The sequence below is a fragment of the Physella acuta genome, unplaced genomic scaffold (genome assembly GCF_028476545.2).
Source record: "Physella acuta isolate Inbredline_101_S28 unplaced genomic scaffold, ASM2847654v3 ptg000226l, whole genome shotgun sequence".
NCBI classification, from domain to species: domain Eukaryota; kingdom Metazoa; phylum Mollusca; class Gastropoda; family Physidae; genus Physella; species Physella acuta.
This window is the reverse complement of record NW_026731745.1, coordinates 35,123-45,568: the sequence shown is the minus strand read 5'-3', so window position 1 is coordinate 45,568 and position 10,446 is coordinate 35,123. Positions and strand designations below refer to the sequence as shown.

General features: G+C 32.8%; 1 long non-coding RNA gene across 1 annotated transcript; it reads right to left on the bottom strand.

The window, feature by feature from the left end:
* Window positions 1-4,687: 4,687 nt before the first annotated feature.
* LOC131937988 (uncharacterized) lies at window positions 4,688-7,827 on the bottom strand. The gene is made up of 3 exons (XR_009386265.1): window positions 7,653-7,827; window positions 5,485-5,551; window positions 4,688-5,050 (listed from the first exon to the last, which is right to left on the bottom strand). It is a non-coding gene; the product is annotated as an uncharacterized LOC131937988 (long non-coding RNA).
* Between the last annotated feature and the right edge of the window lie 2,619 nt (window positions 7,828-10,446).

Below are 10,446 nucleotides of genomic sequence, written 5' to 3'. Positions count from 1 at the left end.
TATATATATATATATATATATATATATATATATATATATATATATATATATATATATATATATATATATATATATATATATATATATATATATATATATTGTACATATAGAAATGTGCGTCCGTCTGTGCATCCGTTCGTGTATGTATGTACAACCCAGAACATTCAAAATTCGTAAGCTTTCGTGTACCTGTGAATCTAGCTAGGCTTATCGAGAAATTAAACTCATATTTTTTCTCTTAGAAAACGAAATCAACACACTCCGTACCACCTGTTCATAAGCAGACCTGTGACAACAACACGTACATATTGTATTTCAAACGAGTCCGATGCTAGTATAAAAATCTAAATCCGCTCCATTATTCTTTGATTTGACAGACATTTATGTTACCCTTCTTCACTCATAGCATCCTGTTTGATATTGCTTGAAATACTTGAGCTTGTATTGATAAAAAAATTGGAATATAAAAAACAGTAACGCTAATAGACGTGAGAAACGGAACAAATTGCTGTTTTGCTGTTTGGGTTGTATGTATGATTGTATGTGTCAGCAGGAGAGTTTTGTTAGGGCTGGTTGAGGGGGGGGGGGGGGCAGTGTTTAGTGCGGTATTCAGTATAGTTGTAGTGGCTTTATACATAATGTGAAATGTATCACTAAAAGATACGTTTTGCTTCCTGCTTCCTTCTTGATATATATATATATATATATATATATATATATATATATATATATATATATATATATATATATATATATATGTATATATATATATACATATATATATATATATATATATATATATATATATATATATATATATATATATATATATATATATATATATATATATATATATATATATATATATATATATATATATTATTTACACTGCAGTAAATGTGTATTTGCCTTGAAAAGAAATATTTATAGACGATAAAGCTAAGGGCAATAAAACAAGCATGAATATGCAGATACAAAGTTACACGGCAAACCCCGCGTAATGTGATATACGATAAATTAAAAACACGTCTTTTGTGCGGCTTCAAACGAGAATACAAATGGCCTGCTTATGAGATTTTTAAAAAAACACATTGGTTTCGAATCTCGGTTAAAAAAATAAAAGACTACACGTTACCGCATACGTTTCCATTTTCAGTTCAGTTTTTTTAAAAACCTGTCTTGTAATCAAAGATGTTGGAACAAGTTTGAAGCTAATTGAAGGTGTTTATAAAGAAGTTTTTTTTTTTGCTGAACTAAGTTTGCACCCAGAGTTTATCAAAAGAATTCACGCATGAATGAGTTTAAAAGTTGAGGGGAACTGAACCACGATACGGTGTGTCAGACGAATAAAGTTTGAAGTTTGTGCTTGTTGCCTCAGGTAGGGATTTAGTTTAAGGGTTTGCTGGAAATGTTGGGTTACAGCAGGGGTTCCCAAACATTTTCGAGTGGCGACCCCCTTTTATAAAAAGTAAGTGACGCGCGACCCACATAGAATTAAAATTCGAAATAAGTAAAGAAATGAACAAGCACTAAAACGAGATTTTCTATTAGACTTTCAATATAAATTATTCTCGATAACTGTTTCAATACAAGGAGTCAAATTACATGCCATTAACTAGCCTCAATATTCCCGTTTTTGTTAACGCCAACCTCATGTCATTTTCAACATTTAATTTATTTCTTTGTTTTTAGAGAAGTGTTGAAAATGCTCTCTTGCAAAGATATGTAGACACAAAAAGAACTACAACTTGAAAGACAATTGATTTCACGTTTGGGTATAAATAGTGCACCAAAATTGTGTAAGCAGGTGTTCATTAAACATGGTAGGTGCCGCGGAATCATTCCGAAAATCCAATAACTCATTTTGTAATTCATCGGTAATGCTGGCAACATCAAAGGAAGCAGAGAATGGGTAATGCGTCAATGCAGAATCTTCTTCTTTCACCTCAGGGAAATAACGCCGCAGTTTGTTTTCAAGAGATTCAAGATGTCCAGAAATCTTCTCTTTGAAATTTGTATTTATATTTCAATCAGATTCATCTACCACACTGCTGAGTTTCTCAAACATGGCAATATTTCCAAGATTTTGTTTTTCTTCGCCAATTTTGAAGCTTTGATAAAAATGCCTCGAGATTATCATGAAGAGAGATAATATTCGTTCATTTCCCCTGAAGCTCAAGTTTAACTTTTATTGATGTTTGACTATATCTGCTAGGTATGATACTCTCTCCAACCACTCCTCGTCGTAAAAGTATATCAACAGGTCTTGTTTCCTTTGCACTTCCAAAACTACTTCATTTCATAATTTAATTCAACAACACGAGTCACAATATTTCCTTTTGACAGCAGAACCTCGTGATCTTTATGTGTGTATTTGCACAGTTCTTTAAACAGATGGTTGTTTAGGTCTCCAGATTTAATATCATTTACGACTTTTATTAGCAATGAAGTCAGAAGAGTCTTGCTGGCGAGGGCATACCGGTGAATCATGCAGTGGTTAGAGAGCTAAATCTTTTCAACTGAAAGCCCGATTTTTATTCAACATGGCGCACCATCCGTATAAACCCCACATCCGTTTTCCCATTTTAATCATCCAGTTTTTAAAAAAAAAGTATTTATTTTCTCCCTGATATCTTGACAAAATAGCAACTCTTATTTGCTATCATCTGAACGAATATATTTCACAAAGACAAGCAACTGCGAAAACGAACTCACGGCTCTTGATACATCAACTTGAAAAGCAAACAATGGTGAAAGCTTGATTTCATTCAAACTTTGTTCTTTAACATTTACGGACATGTCTGCTATTGGGCTTGTAAGTTGTTAAAGTAGCTTACCAAGTTCTCGCTCCGGTAGTTGCCAGCTGGCGTTTTTTTGTTTTTTCAAACCAAATGTGAATATTTTTTATTTATTTTTTTTTTAAGTTAAGTTATGAAATCTACTTTCGTTTTTGGAATAAAAAAAAATCCGACAATAAGTTGTTTTAAGTAAATTAAGTTTAAAATAACACACACACACACAAATATATTATATTTTATATAGATCTAGAATACAACCTGTATAATAATAATACATCTATAATCTATATAAAATATGATATTTATAGGCCTAAAAGATTTCAATCGTAAATCTGAAATCAAGCCTAATTTAATTAATAAATATATATAGCCTAGATCTAGAGTCTAGATTTCTAGATCTAGAATTCTATATCTAGATCTATGACTTTAAAAAAACCCTCTTGAAAATTCCGACTTAGACAGTAACATACGACATACAGGATTTATTTTTAATTTATAGACTCAAGAGTAGTCTAGAGATCTAGATTCTAGATCTAGTTTCTTTTATTTTACAGTGTAGTTGAGTGGAATTAATTACTAAATTACTAAATAGGCTATTTACTTTAAGACAGGTAGACTAGAATATGTTCAATATCAATTTATATATAGAATCTAGATTATTCTAGATCTAGCGAAGTTTAGTGTAGTCTTGTTGTAGAACTTAAGAACTAAATCTAGAGTGTAGGCAACTGTAGTAATTTAGATCTAGAATCTAGTACTGTGTGACGTCATTTTAGGGGGTGGGGGTCTGGCTTTTTGTGACGATGTGTAGGGGAGAGGGGGGGAGGTAAAAATCGTCAAAAAAATGCGTGACGTCATTTATGGATGACCCCCATGGAGAAGATCCACACAGAAACAGTTTAAGGAAATGGGCCTAACATTCAAACAGGTAGAGGTACCAACATGATTTTAGAGATTATGTAGATATACATATATATATATATATATAGGGGGAGGGGGAGAGAGAGAGAGAGGGTTCATCTGTAAATTGCATCACACATTTTATGATGATTTTTACCTCCCCCTCATAAAGGAGGGCAGTAAAAAGAAGAATGTATGATAGCTGGGTAATCCTAATTTATATAATCAGATTATTGTGGTAAATAAAAGTCAACATATCTAGCCTAACAAAATGCCATGAATTTAAAATATATATTATGACTTAGAGAAAGTTTGGTGAAATGGAAATATCTGCAAATTTGATTTATTGATGATGTGTAACTTGTTTATATTATTCCTTTGGAGCTGATATTAATAAAAAGTTAATGAAATTATAGAGTTTTATCCAATTGATGTTTCTAAAGCCTTGCATGAACTTAATTTAAATATATTTAGCTGCCCAGGCAAAGAACCCAATGAATTTTCCAGAATTGGCTTGTCGTTTGACCGATGGTAACAAAGAGAATCACCCAGGATCTTCGCTGATAAGAAAATCTGAAGACATACCTTATTCTTCTATATCTAAATGTGATTTGTCTAATGAAAATATTTATTCAGTGACAATTGCTAAAGATATTTTACCATTATTTCAAACATCATCTTCTGAAATGTTGTTTTCTATCTCTAAACCGTCCACAATTTCTTCAAGTTTCAAGAGATATCTTAACATCATTGCCTACTTCCCACAGTTCTTATGTTCAAAATTTGCAATTTTCTGAGAAACAAAGTAATAATAAATTTGTACCCAGTGTTTTAGTTTCAGCTCCATTAAAATTTAATAAACCAATCAATTTCAAAATTAAATGTTTCTTATCCCATATGAAAGTAGTCTGTTTTATTTAAGAAAAATCACCTTTAAAAAAATTTAATGTTTGATGTCAATAAATTGTTGACATGGACTGGTTTGCGGGTAAGCTTTTATACTTAGTGTACAATAAAGATTCAGTTTTGATGTCAATATAGTTGCTTCTGAAAGAATTAAACTATAAACAATAGCATTTATATTAATATCTCAATGGCAGTTCAGTATACTTTCATCATTGTTTTCAAATAACAAAACAGAACTACAGTTTTAAAATTGAAAAAAAAAAATGAAAATAATTTCATAAATGGATGGTTTTTTAATTACTTAAAACAGAAGATGCATCAATACAGCATTACAATGTATATGATTAATATTTCTTTTCATGGACAATCATCATTTAAATTCTTCATTAAAAGTTAAATTCAGCTTCCTTGTGTCTAAAAATCCACATCCATGCTGTTCCATTTACCTAGAAATTAAATAAATAATATTTTTAACAACTTTCAGTAATATAAAAAAAATTAATCATTGATTAAAACATACAGCCAATATAGCAGATGAATTAAAATTCACCTGTTTCTGTGACATTTGCATGTAAAATTAGAGTGTTCAGAGGTATATACCCAGCCACCTCTAATTTCCCTATCTTGAGCCAGGTACTCATGTGAGCTGGTACTCATGAGACTTAGGACATCATACCAGGACTAAAGCCAGGGATCTGAACTCTTTTAGGATAGAAATGTGAAAGCTACTGTCTGACAGTCCCACTATCAAGCCATACATATTAATACTTACAGTAAATAATCTTAGTAGCAACATATTCTTTAAGAATTAGAACACTGAATCGGTTTCAAACTTGGGCTTAAGCTGAAAAATGGCTTATTATAAAAAAATTCAGCTCACCTTTAGTTTAGCTCAAGATCATCACCTATAGCCATAGTCAAGTGTGAGAAAATTGCTTGCCAAGTACCTAGAGAATTTAAATATAATAAATTATTAAGTTTATCCATATATTATATTAAAATAGTTATTTAACTAATATGTGATATTAATATATATATATATATATATATATATATATATATATATATATATATATATATATATATATATAAAAATGTAAATATATATATAAGGTTTCATTTATTGTAAAGGTTCAGTTTTCTATCTACTTAGCTTATCTTAAAAACTAAAATATCTGAGTTAACCATATCTTAACTATTACAAAACTATTAGTTTCATTTTCATTACTTGTAACTAAAAATTGTAGTCAATAGATCTAAAACTTTATTCTATTAACAGCTAACTGTAACCGTACTGACTCTGACCAATTTATTAATTTTTGTACCATGTAATTCATTAATAATTAGGCTTATACTAAAAGGCCGAAAGTTATCAACTGTAGAATTTATAGTCCCTGGTCTAGACTAACAAGTCTAGCCTACAAGTCTAATAGTACTAATACACATGATCTAGTTTCTAAGTTTACTACAAGGCAACTTGCTAGAAGACTAGTACTTAACCAAACTTTAACTTGCTAAAAATAAAAGGGCCTAATACAATAGTAGATGGCCTAGTAATACTTTTTTTTACTGTGCTACTTACACTACTTTTGGTACTATTACTACGGCTAACTAACTACTAACTAGACTCTATTGTAGCTTGATGGAGATCTATCATCTTGCTCTTCTAGTAGTCTACACTACTTACTTACTACTTAGAAAAGTAGTAGCACTACTGTAACAATTTCAAATTAAATTTAATCTATATATTACTAGATCTACTAATTGCAACACTGTAGTCTGATAAGTCTGTAAGCCCTAAATGTATCTCATAGTATCTAGATTCTAGTCTAATCTAGTTTAAGTCTAGTTATTAGTACCTACACTCTACAATAGTCTACAGTACTCTACACAACACTCTACTACTACTCTACTCACTCTACTGGCTACTGATCTAGTAAATAGCTAGAGTAGATCTAGTCTAGATTCTAGATCTAAAAAAATCGATTTAAAATTAAAAACAGGTTAGTCTTACTAGCTCTTTACTAAACTTAACTATGGTAGGTTTTACCTAAACTAGATCTAAATTCTAATCTAGATCCTACCATACTACCATCTGCATCTAGATCTACTATCTCTATCTAGCCATCTATCTACAAGCTACTTCTTAATCTTATAGACTTCTAAAATATTAAACAGTAATCACCGAGTAATCAGTACTAGAGTCTAGATCTATTATTAACATTGTTGTCAAAGGTTAGTCTTACTAGCTCTTTACTAAACTTAACTATGGTAGGTTTTACCTAAACTAGATCTAAATTCTAATCTAGATCCTACCATACTACCATCTGCATCTAGATCTACTATCTCTATCTAGCCATCTATCTACAAGCTACTTCTTAATCTTATAGACTTCTAAAATATTAAACAGTAATCACCGAGTAATCAGTACTAACTAGAGTCTAGATCTATTATTAACATTGTTGTCAAAGTCTAGATCTATATCTAGCTAGATGATAGATCTAGATCTAGATCTAAATTTAAAATCTAATAGTAAATACAAATGTTTAGATTTAAATTTTACATAAACAAGAGAATGTGGTCAATCTAACTTTCTAATCTAGTCTGATCTAAATCTAGATCTATCTCTACTAGATACTAGATTCTAGATATCTAGATTCGATAAGTTGTAGGCTGAGTGAGACTGAGAACTGAGAGTCATCCTTTTCTTAATAGAATCTAGATCTAGATCTAGATCTAGATTATTCTAGATCTAGATCTATTTTTAATTTAATATTTTATCTAGATCTAGATCACTAAAAATACTAGATCTAGATCTAATAGATTCTAATTCATGAACTTATACTCTTAGAACTAGATTAAAGCAATGTAGATCTTAGTAGGTAGATTCTAGAATCTAGATCTAGATTCTAGATCTAGATCTTGAATCTAGATCTAGATTTAGGTCTGGGAATCTTGAGTCTCGTAGCAAAGACTGAGTAGAGTCAGAGTAATGTCCCCTAGCCTTGGACAAACTATCAACAAATGAAATAAAATCAATATACTTACCGCCACAAAACTTTTATATTCAAAAATGCATACACATGTGTTTGTTCCCATCCATATGAACAAAACAGCGTTGAAAGTTTTTACAATTGTTGCATTTCTGGAACGTTTGATGATTTTGAAATCTTGAAGCGGGACCTACTAACAAATAGCCGCCATGTTTTTTGTTATCAATGGGAATCCCGTGCACAACAATTGATTTAGTTCGAAAACTTTTATCTCTCCCTGGCTAACCAGACATGAATTAACGCGAGAAAGAACGATAAACTTACAAGCCCAATAAGCGACTGAATAGTAATATTAGACAGACATATTTAAACTTCCTGTTCGATCAAGTCTCTGACGTTTACATCTAGCTTCATGCCGACGAAATAACTCCATATCTTTTTTGGTGTGTTCTGAATGACTCGTCTCAAAATGACGTTTTAGTTTTGAAAGTTTCATTTAGGCCTACTCATGACTGAGAACAACTTTACACAGTACGCATTGTTTCTGCTCTATCCCATTTCCAGTAATGTTAGTAAAGCCGAATTTCAGATATTCTTCTATATATACGTATGGTTTTTTTTATTGTTAGAGTTTAGTCTACCAGTTGGCGACCCCCAAGAAAGACCTTCGCGACCCCCAGGGGGGTCGCGACACACAGTTTGGGAACACATGGGCTAAAGGGTTCGATAGAAGATTTAGATGGTTGAAAGGTTTGGTTGAAGGGTTCGCTAGAAAGGTTTAGCTGAAGGATTTGCTAGAATGGTAAGGTTAAGGGTTCGCTAGAAATGTTTAGTTGAAGGGTTGTCTAGAAAGGTTTAGTTAAAGGGTTTGGTAAAGGTTTCTGTAAAAAGGTTCATAGAAAGTGTTGGTCGAAGGTTTAGCCACATGTTATGTTTGGTAGAATAGTTCAGTGAATTGTTTCGTTAGAAGATATAAGCGTTGAAATAGGTCGAAGTCTTGTTTTGAAGGGCTTCCGCAATAAACTTTACTGTAAGGATTTGATTAAAAAAAAATACCGTTTGATGAATAATGTTGAAAGCAGATGTATGTGTTAAATAGAAGGTTTCACCTGGAAAATTTCGGAGGGTTCTGGTGATGTGTTCGGTAAACTGTTTGGTATCCGGGTTCGGTAAAAGGGTGTTGTTTTACTTAGGGGATACAAAAGCTGATTGTTTGAGTGTTCAGCAAAAGAAAAATAAACATCCGGAGTATAAGAACATTTTTTTTAATTTCAATACACCAAACAAAAAAAAATACACAAAACGAAGCATTTTTCGTTGTTTTGTCTTCGTCAACGTGACACACAAAAATAATCAAAGTAAAATTTGAATGCTTTAAAACAAGTTCAAAGCGTAAAACTCTGACAGAACATAGACCTACCTGCGGTCTGGTGGATTAAAGGGGAAAAAAATAAACCAAGTAGCAATGTTTTATTTTCTGTTGAAAGAAAGAATGTGTTGGACACATATGCCACCATACAACATTATGCACCGATTTAACGTCCCGACCCCTTTCCCCTATATTACACAATAATAATCCTTACTTTACCATATTCACACCTATTCACCCCCCCCCCCATTTACACACATGACAACATATCAATCTGATTCAGAGGCGTAGCGACCTCTCCCTGCGCCCGGGGACAAACTTTCAATGTGGCGCCCCCCTCTAGAGCAAATTTTCAATTTGCACCCCCCCCCCCCCTCGAACTTTCAATTTGCAACCCCCCCCCCCTCAAACTATTTATAAAGCAAAAAATGAAGCTAAAATGACATTTTAATTTGTTTTTACAACTCATTTTGGCGCCCCCTAAGGTCGGCGCCCCCTAAGGTCGGCGCCCGGGGTCATATGTACCCCCCCTGCCCCCCCATCGCTACGCCTCTGATCTGATTTATTTACTATTTTAAACAAATCCAGAGTTCAACTTGGCATGTTGATTACAACTCAGTCGGAAAAGGTAACGTTGTATGCTAATAATATGGAACATTATTTACTAGTGTGGTCTGATATTCTATCAGGCCTTACATTATAGACAGACACATATTTTAGTAGGGTCTCAAATTCTAGTGGAGCCTTAGATCTTTTGTCTTATTTTCTAGTGGGGCCTTAGATTTTTGTCTTATTTGCTAGTGGGCCTATATTCCAGTGGGGCCTTATATTTTAATAGGCCTTTCTGTTCTAGTGGGCCTATATTCCATTGGGGCCTTATATTTTAATAGGCCCTTCTGTTCTAGTGTGCCTATATTCCATTGGGGCCTTATATTTTAATAGGCCTTTCTGTTCTAGTGGGCCTATATTCCATTGGGGCCTTATATTTTAATAGGCCTTTCTGTTCTAGTGGGCCTATATTCCAGTGGTGCCTTATATTTTAATAGGCCTTTCTGTTCTAGTGGGCCTATATTCCATTGGGGCCTTATATTTTAATAGGCCTTTCTGTTCTAGTAAGCTTATACTCCAGTGGGGCCTTATATTTTAATAGGCCTTTCTGTTCTAGTGGGCCTATATTCCATTGGGGCCTTATATTTTAATAGGCCTTTCTGTTCTAGTGGGCCTATATTCCATTGGGGCCTTATATTTTAATAGGCCTTTCTGTTCTAGTGGGCTTATACTCCAGTGGGGCCTTATATTTTAATAGGCCTTTCTGTTCTAGTGGGCCTATATTCCATTGGGGCCTTATATTTTAATAGGCCTTTCTGTTCTAGTGGGCTTATACTCCAGTGGGGCCTTATATTTTAATAGGCCTTTCTGTTCTAGTGGGCCTATATTCCATTGGGGCCTTATATTTTAATAGGCCTTTCTGTTCTAGTGG